This window comes from Rattus norvegicus, chromosome 11, assembly GCF_021556685.1.
Source record: "Rattus norvegicus strain SHRSP/BbbUtx chromosome 11, alternate assembly SHRSP_T2T, whole genome shotgun sequence".
NCBI classification, from domain to species: Eukaryota; Metazoa; Chordata; class Mammalia; order Rodentia; family Muridae; genus Rattus; species Rattus norvegicus.
Genome location: NC_141544.1, coordinates 48490839 through 48508185, shown reverse-complemented (window position 1 = coordinate 48508185; position 17347 = coordinate 48490839). Strand labels below are relative to the sequence as shown.

Sequence of the window (17347 nt, the reverse complement as noted above, 5' to 3'; positions counted from 1 at the left end):
CCAAACGTCTTTTTGGATAAAAGGGGTTTTTAAAAAGAATTAGACGGTTCACAAAACTTTATATAGGAAGACGACCATCTCCTGGGTGAGATCCTTAAAAATACTAATTCTATTGGAATGTGTCAAGCAGTGCTCCTCAAAGCCTTCTTTTTAAGTAATGTTTTAACTTAATTGGAATTTGTCCGCAGTGTGTGGAGAGTGAACCCATCTGTGTCACTGTGTCCCCCTGACCTCACAAATTAACTTACTGACTTACTCCATCCAAACTTATTTCCTCTGATCTGACCCTCAGCCATCCATCACACTGACGATGCCGGTAGTCATAGTGGGGATTAGAGAGTAGAGCAGAGAGTGCTTTATAACTGCAAGGTGAGCCCATCCGAGGAGATGGTATGGAAGGTCTATACCATCTCCGCAAAACTGGGGCTCTGGGTGCTAAGGTCCTTCAAAGTTAGGGATCCCAGCTTTGTAAGGGAGTGATCCACACATCTTTCCTTTTTCCTTCTTTTCTCCTTCCTTCCTCCCTTCCCTCCCTTCTTCCTTCCTCCCTTCTTTCCCTACTTCCTCCCCTTCTTCCCTCCCTTTCTCTCCATCCCTCTCTCCCCCTCCTTTTTTCCTCCTTCCTCCCTCTCTTCCTCTTCTCCCTTTCTTCTTTTTCTCCCTCCCTCCTTTCTTCCCTTTCCTCTTCCTCCTCTTCTTCATTATCTCCTCCTTTTGTTTCTGTTCCTTTCTTTTAAGAGATCCCCTATCTGTGTCTAAAGGATCTTTTGGAGAAAGGGGGAAGGGTAATGGGGGGGGCATCACAAATGAACCTGCATTGATTATGTCTTATGGCTTGGGTCTGGTGAGACTGTCATTTTCTCTGTTCAGTGGCGGTTCTTTGTTTTTTTAGACTGTGTCCATTTGTCACTGAGCACCTGTGCTGCACTCGGTTGTCATTTTATGAATCATTATTATCCTGGAGGCTGCCGAGGACTGAGAGATGGACCAGAGCAGCAACGGGTTAAGAAACAGAGGCTCTCTGCTCCCTGGGCTCCCCAGCTCCCCAGATGGGTTCAGAACCTATTACTTCACAGAGCTTCCCTAAATGTTAAGGGATTCATGAGGCAAGTTTTGTAAATTAACAATCAAGAGAAAAACATACAGTGAGAGGATTTGCTCCAAATTAATTTGAAGACAGAAATAAAGAACCAAAGAGTACATTTGATGGTTAAGGGGAGAGTAGGGATGGATATTTTTAAGATCTCACTAAGGATGCCATTGTAAATCATGAGTTATTGGGGCTGAGGATGTTGGTCAGTTCGGAGCGCTTGTCTTTTACTATGTTCAGGGTTAGGTTTGGGTGCATGAACACTTCTAGCATTTGGGGATGGAGATAGGAAGTCAGGGATCTTTTCAGCTACATAGTAAATTGTGGACAACCAGGGCTACTTTATCATGTCACAAACAAACAAACACTGTTGCCAGTGAGCACAGGATAGTAGGCAGATGATGATGGGGAGGAAGAGAGAAGATACCAACCAGTCACCAGGGTTGACTGTGCATTCTGACCTTTGAATCACTGCCTTACAAAGCAGAGGAAGTGTGTAGGCTGGAAACTTTGTTTTCAATACTAATTTTTTATTGCTCTCTCTTCTTGTCCACACAGGGAGAGAGGTGGGTTTGTATCTGAGCCATCATGATGGGACAGCTGGTCTAGAAAATTCCAAGAAGCACCCTAGCAATGTCATGAAAGTGGACAGTTTTATAGGCAAATACTTTTTTGCCTAGTTAGATCAAGGAACTCTTTTTGGCATCTGTGGGGTTAAAGGTCACACTAGAACCTGTAGGTTTTGGAATAGGGCAATATCTGTACTCAATTGTTCCCCACCCCCACCCCCAGCAAACAGAGACCTGAAGCTTTTATTTATTTTTTATTTAAATTGCCTAGTGCCTTGGGAGGAGCCTGCTGGTGCTGCCCACAGACAACCCTAAGCCTGACCCAGACTTGGGGGTCTCTCTGTGTTTTTTCTTCCCTCTTTCTCTTTCTCTCTTTTTTTCTATTATTTTGGCAGACTTTTTGGAATGTCTGGGAGCTAAGGGCTTTGCTTCATGGAGCAGAATTCTGAAGCAAGAAAAAGAGAAAGTTATAGACTAAACCACAGAAAAGTAAACAGTCTGCAGTTAAAATAACTCCACTTTCATTGAAAACACCCCTCCATCACAATCGGACTTCTGTGTGCCTCGCTCAGTAAAACGGCATGTTAATAGCGCCCAATTAATAGATTATGTTGCGTAGCCTTAAAAGTTGAAGGAGTTTTAATTACTATTTTTCAACTTAAAAGAGTGCTTATTCGCCTCCCTCCCTGGGGCGGCGGGGGCGGGTGGGGGTGCGGGCGACGACGACTTAGCTTTCTTTCTGGCTGTTTGCTGAAATTCTTGGCTGTTAAAGTGAGTCGAGGGAGGGAGATGGGTAGTTTTCAGTCTGTCGGAATGGGGACAACATGCAGGAGGGCGCTGGGGGATGAGTTTCTAGAGACCTCACAGAAACGGTGGTCTTGAAGGTCCCGACGCCCACGGGACAGGAAGACTGAGAAGGAGCAACAGGTAAGTGGGACTCTGGAATTTTGATGTCAGACCTAGACGTCTGAGGGGCTGTGTCCTTGAGCCCTAGAACGAAGGAGCAGAGCCCAGTCTGAGCTGTCACCAAGCTTGTCTGTACCTTCCGGCATCCTGGCATCCAGCTCCTCCCAAGCAGGTCCCTGATCTCAGCATCTGGTAGTTCCTGGATTCTTATTAAAGGTGACCCCCTCATTGCCCACGTCTCTTCTTTCCCTGGGTGAAACGTGGACAGAGTTTTCCGTTAGCATCCAAGGCAGCGCAAGGGTTGTTTTAAACTTCTGCAGTCGCGCACACTTGAACTTTTATGTTGTAAAAATACAATACTACTTCTTAAAAGCAGTCAGGACTTTGGAGAAGCCGCACCTCCGTGGCGCCACTTCCCACCAGAGTCCCGCCAGGTCCCCTTTGCATTCCCCCTGTTCTCTTTGCACAGCTTAGCTCCTGGAATTGCATTGCGTCTGGGTTCTTCTCTGCTGGGCAGGCTCTGTGCGGCAGAGGTTGCCTCCTCTGTTCCGCTGGTCCCTCTAAGCTCTTGTCTCTTCCTCCCTGCAGCCTCCCCTTCCTCCTCTTCCTCTTCCCCATACTCAGTCCGGCCTGCTGACCCGGCAAAGGGCGCACCTTCCAAATCTGCCCCTGGACACGAGCCCCCTGGTGTTTAGGGACACGAGTACACGCAGTCCCGTCACATAGAGGATCTCCATTCACACTTGCACGCCCACGCGCATTTGCACCTGGTCCCCGCATCCCGCGCATCCGCCCCGCCCCCAGCACACTCCAGGCTCTCCCGGGCGGCCTGGGGCCAGCCCTGCTCAGTGATTGGCGGGAACCAGAGCTTCCCCAAGGCCCGCGCCACACCAGGAGCTGAGCCACTCAGCACCCTGAGAGTCAGTGCTGCCCGGCCCGGCTCGGCATGTACGTGGGCACACGCGGGCGCGGACACGCGCGGGCACCCACGAGCTGGACAGACCCTCCCCGACGGCAGCACCGGGCTCTGGGTAAGTCCTCCAGGTCCCGTGGATCCTTCGGGATAACAGTGGCCAAGAGTCTGTGGGCTTGTCAGTTCCATCAACAGTGTTGGGACAGAGACATGCGCATGTGGGAGGCAGCCTGTGGGTCACAGCTGGTGGGTGACATCTGAGTGAGGGCGCAGGAGGATGACATCCTTCGAAACAGGTTACAGATCTGTAGCCTGGGTCCCTCTTCACCTCCTCTCCGCTGCCTGCGCTCCCAGATCGCCATCTGCCTTTGGAAAGTTGGGGATGTTTACAAATGCGGTTGTAGTTTCTTTTCTTCTGAAATCCCACTTACCGCTGTTACACCGTAAACAGATGTCTGTGACAGGCGCTGCACCGGCGTTGTTTTTAGCATGAGGCTAGCATGTTTTTATTAGCAGTTTAACAGCAGTCTAAACTGCCCAGAGTATGCCAGTTTTTAACGCAGATGTGGATTTCACAAATCCTTTGTGGATGTAAAGATAATTTCGTTTATTCTCATTACCAGACTCTCAAAGATGCCAAAGACTCTCATTGTGCACGTGTGTATAATTTTGAAGTTGGGGGGGACTTCCCACCCTGGGCCAGGCGACACACTCGGGTGTAGAGAAGAGAGTAGAGTTGGAGCCCCTGGACCTAAAGCTGTCACATTCCTAGGAGTAACCCTTGATCTGCTGGTATCCGGCTTAGGAGCCCTGCTCTACTAGCCAAGGACCGTCAGCATGCAGGAGTTAAATAAAATCCCAACCAGACATTTGAATGAATCGGTGTCAAAGAGTGAGCTACTTACATCGAAACGATAATTTTGTGGGACACAGGATGTGCTGTACCAATTCATGGCTAAGATAATAAAGTTTTTAAATTCTCAAGAAAACCTATGTGAGTTGAAGACACATAGCAAAGGCTCTTTGTGGTTTTGGAAACTCTAGTCCGGGATTTGTGTCCCGGACTCTTGAGATGTGTCGCCAAACTAGAAAGTGAGAATTCTAAGTTTGAAAATATTTGTTGGCGAATATAAAAATTCCAGCACCACTTAAAATCGCCAGTTTTGTAAGTTCACAATTAATGCCATTTTGCTTTAAAAATTCTACGTAGAACCGTAGCCCATTTCACCTTTATTCTTTTCACAAGCCCTGGTGATGGAATCCAACCAGTTCAGTTAAGAGTTTTAAAATCATTTTTTTTCCTGTTAGATGACTGGCAACACCGAGCTGCATGCACACCTGGTGTGTAAGCATCCTTCCTTCTCTTCTGCACATTTTGTGTGATAGTAAAAAAAAAAAAATCAGATATTTTGAATGTGGTGAAGATCCCAGTGGCGTAACAGATTTATAACTAAGAAGTACGTCATACCTGAGATATGTCCAAAATGAGTTTTAGCTTACCTCCTGGTCTCCAGTCTTGTGTGGAGTGCATTTATTAAAACACGCCTGATATCAGAACTGAACTTTCCTAGAAGTAATGTTAGCTCTGTTTTTTTTTTTGTTCGTTATCTTAACAAAAAAAAAATCAAAGAAATCAAATCAAAGGGAGCATTTATTTCAAGATACACAGGAGCTAATGTTTCCAAAACCCTTTCCTATTCCCCTGTGACAAACATTCCCAGGTTTGCACTGGTCATCGGAACCAGGGTTGTGGGGAAACTGTCAGGTTGAATCAGTGTCTTGCTGCCAGTTCTGTCACAGGTCTCCATTCAGGATGTTTAAATAGAAAGGTGACTGAAGTACTCTGTGGCCCTGGCAAGTGCATTTTGAGGTCTGGTGATAAGTTGAGTAGGTGGTACACAGGAGTGCCCAGCTTCCCATTTAGTATTTCTCCTCAGTATTTCCAACACCCTTCTTCATGGGCAGTTGTTAGCTGTCAGTGCACATCATGCTATGGGACCTCTCTCGTGGGTCACATCAAGGCACAGTGGAGGTAACCAGAGAATCCTGTTAACTTGCTCACTGTGAACAGGTTTTGCAAAATATCCCAAGGTGGGCTTCCTCCCTTCCATGGTACAATTTATATTAGGCATTTTAGCATCAGAGAGAGAGGATTCGGTGTTCCACGTTTTGTGAATCTAGGGCCTTCGTGCGGGCGGGTGGGCAGGCGAGAACTAAAATTAGTTCCCTAAATTTAAGCGCAAGTAAAATGTAGATGACAGTGAGAAATTAAAGGGTGCGTCTAAAAACAGAGCTCTCCGTCTAAGTTCTGGATCTGAGCTAACTTTTGAGGTCTCCTGTTTTTTTGTAGAAGCTGGTCATAGGCAGGAAGGCTCCTGTGTCTGAGAAGCAATCATTTAGTGCCGGAAGGACTCGGTGTGCATCCAAGTGTGCGCAGGAAGATCAGGCTTGCTCAACAGGCTGCACACGAGAAGCTAACCTTCAAGAGTGTGAGGCAGGCTCCTTAGATGAGGTCACCGAAGACTTAAAACATTCTGATCTGGGAGAAATAGACACCAGATCAGACTTGGGGCAAACTATAAGCATGCTTGCTCGAAGGGTTTTAAAAATGTAGCTCTGTAGCTGTTCAATGTAAAACGTAACCCTTGCTTTTGAACTGGTTAACCGGAAAGGGGATTTCTATATGTGTTCTCATCTCAAGTGTGGCTCTGTAGGGCTAATATTTTTTCTATTAATTCTTCCTGCAAAACGAGAGAGAGAGAGAGAGAGAGAGAGAGAGAGAGAGAGAGAGAGAGAGAGAGGGAGAGAGAGAACCATTCCATTGCATTTGAAACAGTATGATCTAGGAAGACTTCTGAGAAATGAACCCCTCATTTTCACACTTCTGAAGGGTTCGGCAGTTTCCCAAGTCTTTACGGAAAGGGAAGAGGTTTTGTGTGGAGGAGACAGAGAAGTCTCGTTCAGTGACATCGTTGTCACCCTGTTTTCAATAAGCTGTTCTTGTCTATTTGTGTAGGGTTAATTTATTTTCCTGACCCCCGAATGCTAATATAGAATCTTGAGGCTCAGGATTGGAATTACAGTTGCTAAGTGACAGGTGGAGGCCAGGCAGAGCACCTACTCTTCTGAGCACCAGAAGGGAGGTCTGCATGGTTACCTTGAGGGAGGGTTCCCTAGTGTGTGGTTGAAGCTTCATCGAGGGTGAAATTGGCTGGTTTTGAATATCATTTCCTGGGAACCCTGATAGATATTGTGGACACTCTGTGCCTGTTTCAGGCGCTCTGTGCTCAACAGGACAAAAAGAGAAATCCAAGCTCTTAATAGGCCTGGAACTTCATGCTGCCTCCCTACAGTCCCTGACAGGAATGGTGATGGGAAGTTTTCTTCCTTCCAGGCCCCAAGACTCAGGCAGCCCTTGGTGGCTTAGTGGGTGAGACAGGATAGCCTGTTTTGTCCCTCACAGTTTGGCCACTAAAACTTCAGAATTTATAGTCACTTTCTGGACCTGAGGACCATTGGTTCTTTCCTGCTAGATCTCTGGCCAAAGAAGGGGGCGGGATTGTAGGGGAAATGCTGTTTCTCTGGCTCTTTCTTCCTCCCGGGGGTGTCTGTAAGGCAGTGGTCCTTCTTGGGACAAGCGTTTGCTGGGGTTGAGGCGAAGAGCAGAGGAGGGAGAACCCTGGCTGTCTGGGATCTTGGGATTAGAGACCGTATTGAATAGAAACCTCTCCAGACAGGCAGGTTCTTCTCCCCCACCCCCCCACCCCCCCTCCCCGGAGCTGGGGACCGAACCCAGGGCCTTGCGCTTGCTAGGCAAGCGCTCTACCACTGAGCTAAATCCCCAACCCCTAAGACAGGCAGGTTCTACAGGACTGCCTGAGGTTTGTCCATTTGCTGCCTCTCCGGGGCAGACATGCGTGTGACTGGGAAAGGGAACCACGTTCTAATTCGCTAACTGAAGGATTGGGCTTTTGTCAGCAATGCTATTAGACCCCAGAAAGCTAAAGTGACAGGACGTAGCTGTGGCAGGGCCTTTAGAGACCTGGGGGTGGGGGGTGGGGGGTGGGGAAGAAACCGCTGAGCAGAATTCTGCTAAATTAAGTCATTTTCCTTAGTTTTTTGGAATCATATCACTCATCCACAAAACTGGTTGTGTCAATGCCGTGTGTCCCCAGCACTGCTGGGATGATAGCAAGGCAGGTGGTCATAACCTCGTGCTGATTGTGAGTTTATAGTGCAGGGAGAGGCATGCCACATGCTGGCACCAGGCTGCTGTCTGTAGCTATGAGACTGGAGGTGGGAGGTGGGAGTTCCTATGAAGCAGGGATTTTGGGAACCAAGGATCCCTGGGCACACCTGCCTGTGTGTGTAACTGACGCACAGAACTCTGCTCAAAGCTCTTAGCACATGGGGACGAAAGGTCCAGAAGAAGGGACAGAAAAAGTATGTAAGGGTGGGGATGGTCACCACACTGGGGGGCATTCGAAGAGGCAGAGATGTGACTGCCTAGATTAAAACAGCATCAAAAATGAACAAAGCATGCACAGGAGGAAAACTTCTGAATCGCAAACCACTCTCAGGGTCTGAACTGACAACTTCTGAGTTAAGCTTTTCAGAAAGCAAAGATTTCTTTTAGCGGGAAGCGAGCAAGCTAAAAACATTTTGTAAGGAATCAGCTCCCCCACCCCACCCCCACCCCACCCCGGAGGATGCCCTGAAAGCTGCCCCTGCTTTCCTTAGCACCATATCAACCTCACTGAGCCCTTCCTTCCCGTGGATGGACAGATCCGGGACTTTAATCACGAGGGGTTTAAACCCCTCCCGTGCAAGCCTTGCTTTTTTTGCACCACACAGCAGCGAGATGACTGAATAAGCAAAAGTGGAGGGGGTGGGGGGAAACTGCCTCTTCCTTATCGAGACGTACTTCCCAGTCTCCATGACCCTGGCAGTGAGGTGTACCTTACCGCAGAGTTTTAAATAGGAATACAGACAATTAAGATCGAATCCAAGACGTATTCCAGGCTTCGCAGAGAACGTGTGCTAGATTAGCATGTGGGCAGTGTTTACTCCAAACCCTGAGACCCGCCCGAAGCCCCTGCCTACAAGACTGAGAGATATTTATGGCTTTCAGTTTTCTGCATCAACATAAAGGCGGGCTATAGCTGTAGCAGCAACAGTTCTGAAGTTGCAATGTCCTGTGGTGAAATTGAGTTTATTTATTTTATTTGTGCAGTTTGCTAATACTTGTAAATACAGGGGTGGGGGTGGGGTGGGGGCGGAATGCCCCAAACAGTGTTTTCCTTTTAGTGTCCTGTAACTAAACCGAACATCTAGAGGTAAAGCAGCAGAACCCTTCTCAGGTCCCTATGACCCAGCAAGGCTGTACTTGTGTTGTGTGCACATTAAATGTGCCCGTGTGACTTGTGTTTGGCATCACTTTTTTAAAAAAAAACAAAACAAAACAAAACAAAAATTAAGCATTGAATCATGTTAAATTTTATTTCATTAATTTTAGGTGACTTGGAAACACAACTTTATTGACCTATTAAATTCAGGCACTGCCCTAAAAATCAGATGGCATGTATGAACCAGGCAAAGCTTGTATAAAACACCGCACTTATCGAGGGATTTAGACAAACCGTTGAATATTTACTGGGAAATGCCGGAACGTTCCAGCAGGCAGCCCATCTGTCCACCTGTCTGTCTGACTCCAGAGAGCTGTAGTGTGCCCTTCGCTTTCTCTTCTAACTAGTTATGTGGATGTCATGTGACCAAGACTATTTGGCTTCATGTAGTTTTTGCTGAGGAGAGGGTATCCATGCCAGGACACTCTAAGGCAAGGTCTTTGGGACGACAACCTCCAGGTGGAAGTTAACACAGGCTCCGTGTGCACCAGAGGATGCAGGGAACATAGAGGGGACAGAGACCGAGTTGTGTTTAAGACTCTTGCCTGTGGGTGTGATGTGACTCGCTGATTTAGTTTCTGCTTTGACACCCCCTTCCCACAAGCGACGGACTTTCACCTGGGATCACAGCAACGAGCCCATTCCTTCTCCATGTTGCTTTCGGTCAGGGTGGTTTATCACAGACGTGACACCACAACAGGGTGAGCTTGTAATATCCAGAGGTGGATCAGGGGGTTGAGGATTTAGCTCAGTGGTAGAGCGCTTGCCTAGCAACCGAAAGGCCCTGGGTTTGGTCCCCAGCTCCGGGAAAAAAAAAGATATAGCAGAGGTGGATCAGGCTTATGTCACAGAATCTGCAGAGGGGATGCAAGTGTGCATACACCATGAAATAAAGTGAGCACACACGGATGGGCGCCAGCCTCAGCGTCACCTCCTGTGTGACAAGGGCCGGTGGGTTTTACGGATCGTGTGGCAGAGACAGCCCCTTGCAAAGCTCTGGGTGGGTTCCTGTTGCCAAGTCAGCTTCTCATTGTAAGTCTTTTCTTCTTAGTGCATTTAGGTTTGGCCTCAGTATCCAGAGTAGCTGCCGAGCCTTTGGGTAGATTTCATCTCAAGAGGCTTGTATATAACCCCACTCAGCCGGTATCTGAGACCCCTGTGAGCATGATATTCTTAATCTGCCTTTGTGTATTCCCTCATCTTTCCTCTTTGGAGTCAGCCATACCGATTCGTATTTACTGTATTTTTGAGAATCTTGATAAATTGTACATGTCCTTGTAGACCACTTTCTTTGGGACAACAGCCCATGTCCTAAGACTTGAACACTCTGGACCTTGTCGTGGGAGGACCACAAAGCTTTCTTCAAAGCTAAGGCAGGGAGTAGATGGTGACGGTGTTGGGTGTGGACAGCAGTCTTCAGAGGGGTGGGAGAGGCAGGCTCCATGAGTGTTTGGCTTGTGGGCAGAGGGGAGCCATGGAGCGGGATCACATGCAATGCAGGAAATGCACAAGCCCCTCCTGAGGTTTGGAGAGACCAGCCGGATACCAACCTCGGTGACCCAAGAATGAATTGAAAGAACAAAATCTGTGGCAGAGAAAAGGAAGGCAGGCAGCTGTGGAAGACAGCAGGTGACACCTCACCCGAGCACACAGGTCCTCCTTGCCGTGGCTGTGCTGTCCCCACTTTTCAGAACAGGTGCCTCAGGGACTCTTGCAGTTCCGAGGTAGCAATGGCTGCCCACAAGGACCATTTCTAGTGCCCTACTTGTCAGGGGAGGCAGAGTTTAAAGTGTAGGAGCCGAGCGAGGAAAATGGAATGAGAAACTTTAATCTAATACTCACAGACAACATGTCCCAAATGCTATCATTTCTGACGTGATTCAAGTAACCACACAGGTGAGCTATTTTGGATTGCTCTTTCCCCCTATATCAGGTGCAGTATGTGGATCCTACCCACAGTCTAGTCCCACCCAGACGTACTACAGTAGCCACATGGCTTTGGCCGCCATTTTGGCCATTGCATCTCTAGAATGTACAGCTTAGGGTTCACGTTGACTGTGAGCCGCGTTAAAGCTCAGCAAATCACTTTATAACAAAGGCTGATTTTTTTTTCCAACACTGAATCCTCACTGACAAAGCACATGCAATCCTCATGCAAAGCACAGGTTTGGGAACAAGTCTGAAGACAAGAGAAAACGAAACAGGAACGCGTTCAGCACTTTCTGTGGTCTCCCAGCTGGGAAGAAAACATGCCGATAATTTTCTATTGAATCAGTTCCCGCCACCATCTATTATTATTGCTATTAATTATTCTGTGGTACCGGGGATTGAACCCAGGCTGCATATATACTAATTCCATGTCTTTGAGGGGCCAAACAAAATACTTGCTTCCAGACTGAAACTTTATATCCTCGGTAACAAATGGCGTTGCCTCCGTGGACTCATGCCCTGACAGCTTCATGCACATGAAATATTAGCGGGCATCCGCTATTTAAATATAATTCCAGCATCGTGACACAGCTCCCACTCTGTGGGTCTCCCGAGGGCTATGCCATTTATCACTTGAAGATGTTGTTGTAAAGGGCTGGTACCCCGGTGGATGAAGGACTATCAGTGGGCCAGACTGCTGCAGTATTCACTTTCCAGACGGTGTGATCTTATGGCTTGGTGATAGCAACTACAAGGGAAATCGAATCTCCCTAAAACCACAGGGCACAGCTGGATCTTACAGAGCTGGTTTAGGCTACCCGCTATTCCTTGGGATTACCCATGTCCCTTCTGTGACACGTCAGTGATTAGCTTACCTGTCAAACTATGCTTGCTTTAGGGCCAAAGCCTCCTGGGATCTTTATGCAAAGGCGAGTCTTCAGGAGCAGGTTTGTGCTCGCCCGTGCTTCCCTGAGTAAGAAGCTTGCCTTCTTCAGCTCTGGAGCCAGCGGTGGGGTCAAGTCTTAGCTCACGGCTCCCTGAGGGTGGGTGTTCCTGTCGTTGGCAGTGCATATTAAGGGGATTTCATTCTCTTGCTTTGGTTTACTATTCCCTGCAGGCATTCATGCCATAAAAGAACCATTAAAAAATCTGTTAAGCAAAATATGCAAGGCTTCTCTCAACCCTAATCGCTGTATCAAATTTTATACCTCATTCAGGCAGTTGCTGGTGGTCAGACACTAATGGAGAAGAATATCTCTTGGATTTTTAAACAAAAGAAACCGACAAAAATTCCACCACCCTCTTTCTGGCTGGGATGCTTCATTGCCAATGAGGCAGCGGCAGAAAGGAGAGTAAGACAGAGTTGACTGATACATAGTTGACTTCTGTGTCTTTACCTGATACATAGTTGACTTCTGTGCCTTCTGGTGTGGATACTACCGGGAGTCTCGTAGCCCAGTCCCACCTCTTGGGTGTATATATGTATCTATGTGTTTATGAGCTAGTATATGATTTATATTAGACTAACCCCAAAGTTGCCATGTAGCCAAGGCTAGCCTTGAGCCCCCTATCCTCCTGTCTCCACCTTCCACCTCCCAAATGCTGGGTTTACTGGGTGCCACACTCCACTTATGGGGTGCTGGGAGCTGGAATGCAGGATTCCACGAATGCTTAGCTATGGCGTTGACACCCCGAGCCCAATTCTGTGCCTCATCGTGTGATGATGACTACCAGATAGAAACCTTTTAGAGGTCGATGTTTTTCATTCCCGGTCATGCTGGAGGTAGGCAGATGGATGTGTGCACAACGTCCATTTAGCTCAATTTCCCATCAGAGGACGGATTAGCTTAAAACCCAAACTGTATTGAGACAGGCATAGCACACCAGGACTTCTTAAATAGAATCTCACTGGGGTGACATTCAGCGCACACGTGTGAATACAGAAACATGTGAGCTCAGTGATTTCAACACAGGGTAAACATGATAACACGCTGAGGCAGCCATGTTCACTTCACTCATTCTGGAAAAAGCTTCTCATCCAGCAACCAGGACCCCATGTGTCCTTCCAGGGAGGGGTTTGTATGCACTGCCTCTGTGTGTGGGTGTGGGTGGAGGGATGGGGGCTAACAGTTTTCCACATCATTGAGGAAGATCCTGGAACAAACTGCTCCATGCAGGATTAACAGTTCGTGGGTGCTGTTCCCCACGGAAGGGCAGCAAAGCTGACAGATTACATTTATGGGTGTGAAAAGCTGAAGATGGGTTCTTGGGGTCTGTTCTATTTGGTTAAAGTTGTGGTAACTGCAGCAGTGGGGCTGGATTTTTCCCTTCAGGCTGAGCCTTGTATACATTACAGGGGTGCGTGGGTGAGCTCAGTGACCTCACAACTGACGCCCAGTCAACTCACCTCGTAAAGTCGGATCATGGCTAAACCTTTCCTGTTCTCTCACGGTGCACACAGATCTCCGCCTCTACCACAGCATCAGGCTTCTTCCCACTGCTCCTTGCTCCACAAGGTGGGACCCGCCGACCTCGGCAGTAACTGTCAGCACAGTTTTACCTGAGTCCACGCACACATGAACAGAAACAAGCCCTCAGGTCTAATGAAATCAGGCTGCAGATCTGCTGTGCCTTCAGAATGGCCTGCCTCTGCTTTCTGTACCGTGTCTGGTTCTCATGGAAATTTGTGTCTGGGAATGAGGGGTTGCTGGAGCAGATTTTCTGGAGCAGGTGCTGTGTCCTTAGCCCATTCCCATTGGGTGTCAGGACCCTTTGAGGGGTTAAGGGGGCCAAGGCATCAGAACTAGCACTGCCAATCTATCCTTTAAGATTACAGAGATTCTCAAGGACTTCCTGCTTTAGGACAGTTATTCACAAGTATGCCCTAGTCTGGGGTTTCCGGCACAGAAAACATATTCCACTTAATATCATCCTTCCGCAAATGACACATGGACCTCTCTGTGGCGTTATGTCTAGATTCCATTGCACTCCCATAAATAACCTCAGGACTGCACTCGAAATGATGGCCCCATTTTGTTCTCTGCAGAGGGCTTGGGGCCGGACAGGTCACTCTCCAAGAGGTTATAGATAAAGACAATTAAAGAAGAGATAACAAGAGTCGAGTTGGATTTTCCTGGCGAAGGGACGTTTGCTCCCAGTCTCTGTACTGTCTAATAAAAGTAAGGATCCTGGGTCATGGATGTGAAGTGGGTTCTGAGGTTCTTAGCAAGGATACCTTACCTCATTCACTTGAGAAGAGTAGAAATCCATCTTCTAGGTTTTTCACCACTCCCCATGCCACCCCTACATCTTCTCCCAGCTTCTCTCCCACCCTCCCCCAAGCCCAGCTTCTCTTTCCTTCTCCACTTGGTTTTATCTCTGGTGCTCGACGCCTCTCTTCAGGCAGTTACAGAGCAGAGACGGTTGCCTTTGCATTTCCGAAAGGCTCCATTAGACACAAAATCAGGGTCTAGGGAGATGCCTCAGTTAGTAAAGAGCCTGCCGAGCAAGCAGGACCATCCCGAGTTTGGATTCTCAGGACCCGTGTAAAAACCCAGGGCCAGCGGCTGTGTCTGTAATTCTAGTGCGTGGATGGCAGAGATGGACGATCTCTGGGGCTTGTTAGCCCCTTAGTCCTGTGCAGTTGGTGGGCTCCATGGATATGCACATGCACATGCTTAGCCACACACATGCACACATGCACACCCTCAGGCACACACAAATGAACAGACGCACACACAACGTGCACAGTCAATAGCCACGGGGTTCTCAGGGTGAAGGGTGATAGGGTATTTTTCAAAGCGCAAGATCAGATGGCCCACGTGGTGAAAGACTGGGTCCCTAAGACAGGCTAGCTCTTCTCATGTTACTTAGCCTCGTGTGGGCTGCCTTTATTTCCTGCCCTTCGCAGTGGCTCCCTAGCTCACTCTGGACGTCCACACACGGGTCGTGTGGTTCGGATGCCTTTCTGCAGCTGGATCACATTGACTGATATTTGCCCTCTGGTAAAAATGGAAATAGGCTAGAAAACAAACAACAATGGGGAGGCATGCCGAGCCAGCTTCAACCAAAAACCGATCTGAGGAGAAAAACACTTGGGCCAGCGTCAAGGGAAACAGAGCCACGCCAGCACAAATTCCTATGAAAATGGCTGCAGAGTAGTATTTTCATGAAAAGGCAGCTGACTCAGATGGAGGGCAAGCTCTGTGCAAGGAGAGGAGTGGAATAACCGCCCACACCCTGGAGCTGACAGGATCGCTTAAGTGCAGTTACTAGAAATGACCCAAGCACCGAAAATAGCGAAGCGCGGGAGGGAGAGCCAGGGTCTCATGAAGGGAGAGTGTGTTTGAGAAACCAGGGCAGAGGCAGTAAGAGTCGGACTTTGTGTTCAGGTTCTCCTTGTCACTGGCAGGGACAATCTTCTGCTCCTCTGAAGGCCAGCCCCGTAGGGAAGAGCCTCCCACCTGTTAGAAGATGCAATGATGAATGTTTCCATGGACACAGAGGCATGAGCATTTTACAAAAATGATTGTGTATAGCCCTGGCTATTGTGTTATATTTTCTGGTCATGTTAAAACTGTATACTCTGGAAACACTGAATCTGACACTTTTAATTCTATGAAGCCACAGTTCCACAGCTGACCTGCCCTGTCAGCTCACACTCAGAAAATGTGTGTTAAAACCATGGAGCAGAATTATCTTTGGGTACTGGGGAGATGGCTCAGTTGGTAAAGGTCTTTCTGTATAGGCACAAGGACCTGTTTCAGCTCTGCAGCACCCATGTAAAATGTCAGATGTACCAGTGTGCACCTGTAATCCTGTGCTGGAGAGATGGACCCTTGGGCTTGCTGGCCAGCCAGCTGCATCAGTAAGTTCAGATGAGTGAGGGACCCTATCTCAAAACCAGGATGGAGAGTAATTAATGAAGATACCTCTGACTTCTACATGCACACATACACTCACACATGTGCACACACATGCACATACATAAACATACAGACACAGACATATAGACAAGCACACACCTGCAACACATGTATACACGTATATACCCACACACTCGAACACGTGCATACACATATGCACACACACATGAACAGATGCATAGATACATGCATGCACATACATACTCACATGCACACACACATGCACATTCATATATGCCCACATGAACACACATACACAGACACACACATGCACACACTCACACACACATACTCACACACATGCATACACATACACACATGTTCGAGCATATGCACAAACATATGTGCATGTACGCATGAGCATGCATGAACACACACATACACACATGCATGTATGTTTTTTTTACTCTGTGTGTGTGTGTGTATGTGTGTGTGTGTGTGTAGTTTGAAGACTGGTACCACCAGAAGACACACATTTACCTACTATTATAAATCAGAGTAGCAGGAAACACATGCTCTTGGCTGTGGCGTGTACCAGGGTTTGAAGGAGGCAGGGTCATGTTCTCTGCCTCCTGAAGTTGTATGTCTTCTCTTGCTGCAGATGAGGTTCACAAGGTGTATGTGGCTCCCTGGGCTGGTCCAGAAAGATGGTTTCACCTTTGCAGTCTGGGTTTTAGTCCCCAAACTAGCAATTAAACCATCCCATAAATCCTCCATTCAAGGTAGTAAAACCTAATTTTAGATTTCCTGTGTGCCCCAGTGCCCTGTCTGATTGCTACCAGTTGGCCAGAGGCCGGACATGAGAAGCAGACAGCTCTCAGTGCACCACGTGTCAAAGGCCTCTGCCTACATGCTTGGGGGTTGGTCTGCATCCCCGGCTGCTTGTAGCTGGGCTTTCATTGATTAAAAACTCTGCAGTTCACATGGTTCGTGTGTGTGTGTGTGTGTGTGTGTGTGTGTGTGTGTGTGTATGTATGTATGTATGTATGTATGTAATATGTCTGTATATAATGTATGTGTACATCTGTTTTTTTTGTGTGTGCATGTGTGTGTGTGTGTGTGTGTGTGTGTGTGTGTGTGTGTGTGTGGTGCATGCACACATGTATGTGTGCCTACAGGTAGAGGTCCGTTGACGACCTTGGGTGTCATTTCTCAGGTGCCATCTATCGTTTCTGAGTTAGGGTTTCCCACTGATCTGAGCTTGCCAAGTGGACATGGCTGGCTGTGCAGAGAGATCCACCTGTCTCTGCTTCACCCATGATCCTTATGGATTTGTCTGTCTCTGCTTCCAGCACTGGGGTTATGCGTGCATACCCAATACTTGGCCTTTTTGAAATGTGGATCCTGGGTGTAAATTCAGGTTCTTGTGCTTTCGTGACAAAAACTTTATCAACAGCCTTCTCTGCAGCTCCTGCTTGGAAGGGGCTGTGGAGGAAGGGGTGGGGACAAAGATCGGGAAGAGTAGTGGCCGGTGCTCAGGGAACAGAAGGAGGCATGCGCTGAGGGAGATCTTGAAGGAGCTGAGGGAGGTCCAGAGTCACGCTCACAGCTTGGGAGAGGCTCAGAGCAAGAGAGGACCAGTCCCTTAGCTCAGCTGCATGGAGGCTCAA

At 48.0% G+C, this 17347-nt stretch overlaps 1 protein-coding gene across 8 annotated transcripts in view; it reads left to right on the top strand.

Moving 5' to 3' along the window:
• The first annotated feature begins 2454 nt into the window (after nt 1–2454).
• Erg (ETS transcription factor ERG) overlaps nt 2455–17347 on the top strand; it is a 222192-nt gene continuing 207299 nt past the window's right edge. For 4 of the 8 annotated variants that reach the window (XM_087575357.1, XM_087575354.1, XM_087575353.1 and 1 more), the window contains exon 1: nt 2455–2586. The gene's annotated coding sequence lies outside the window, so the exon portion shown is untranslated. 8 annotated transcript variants of the gene reach the window in all.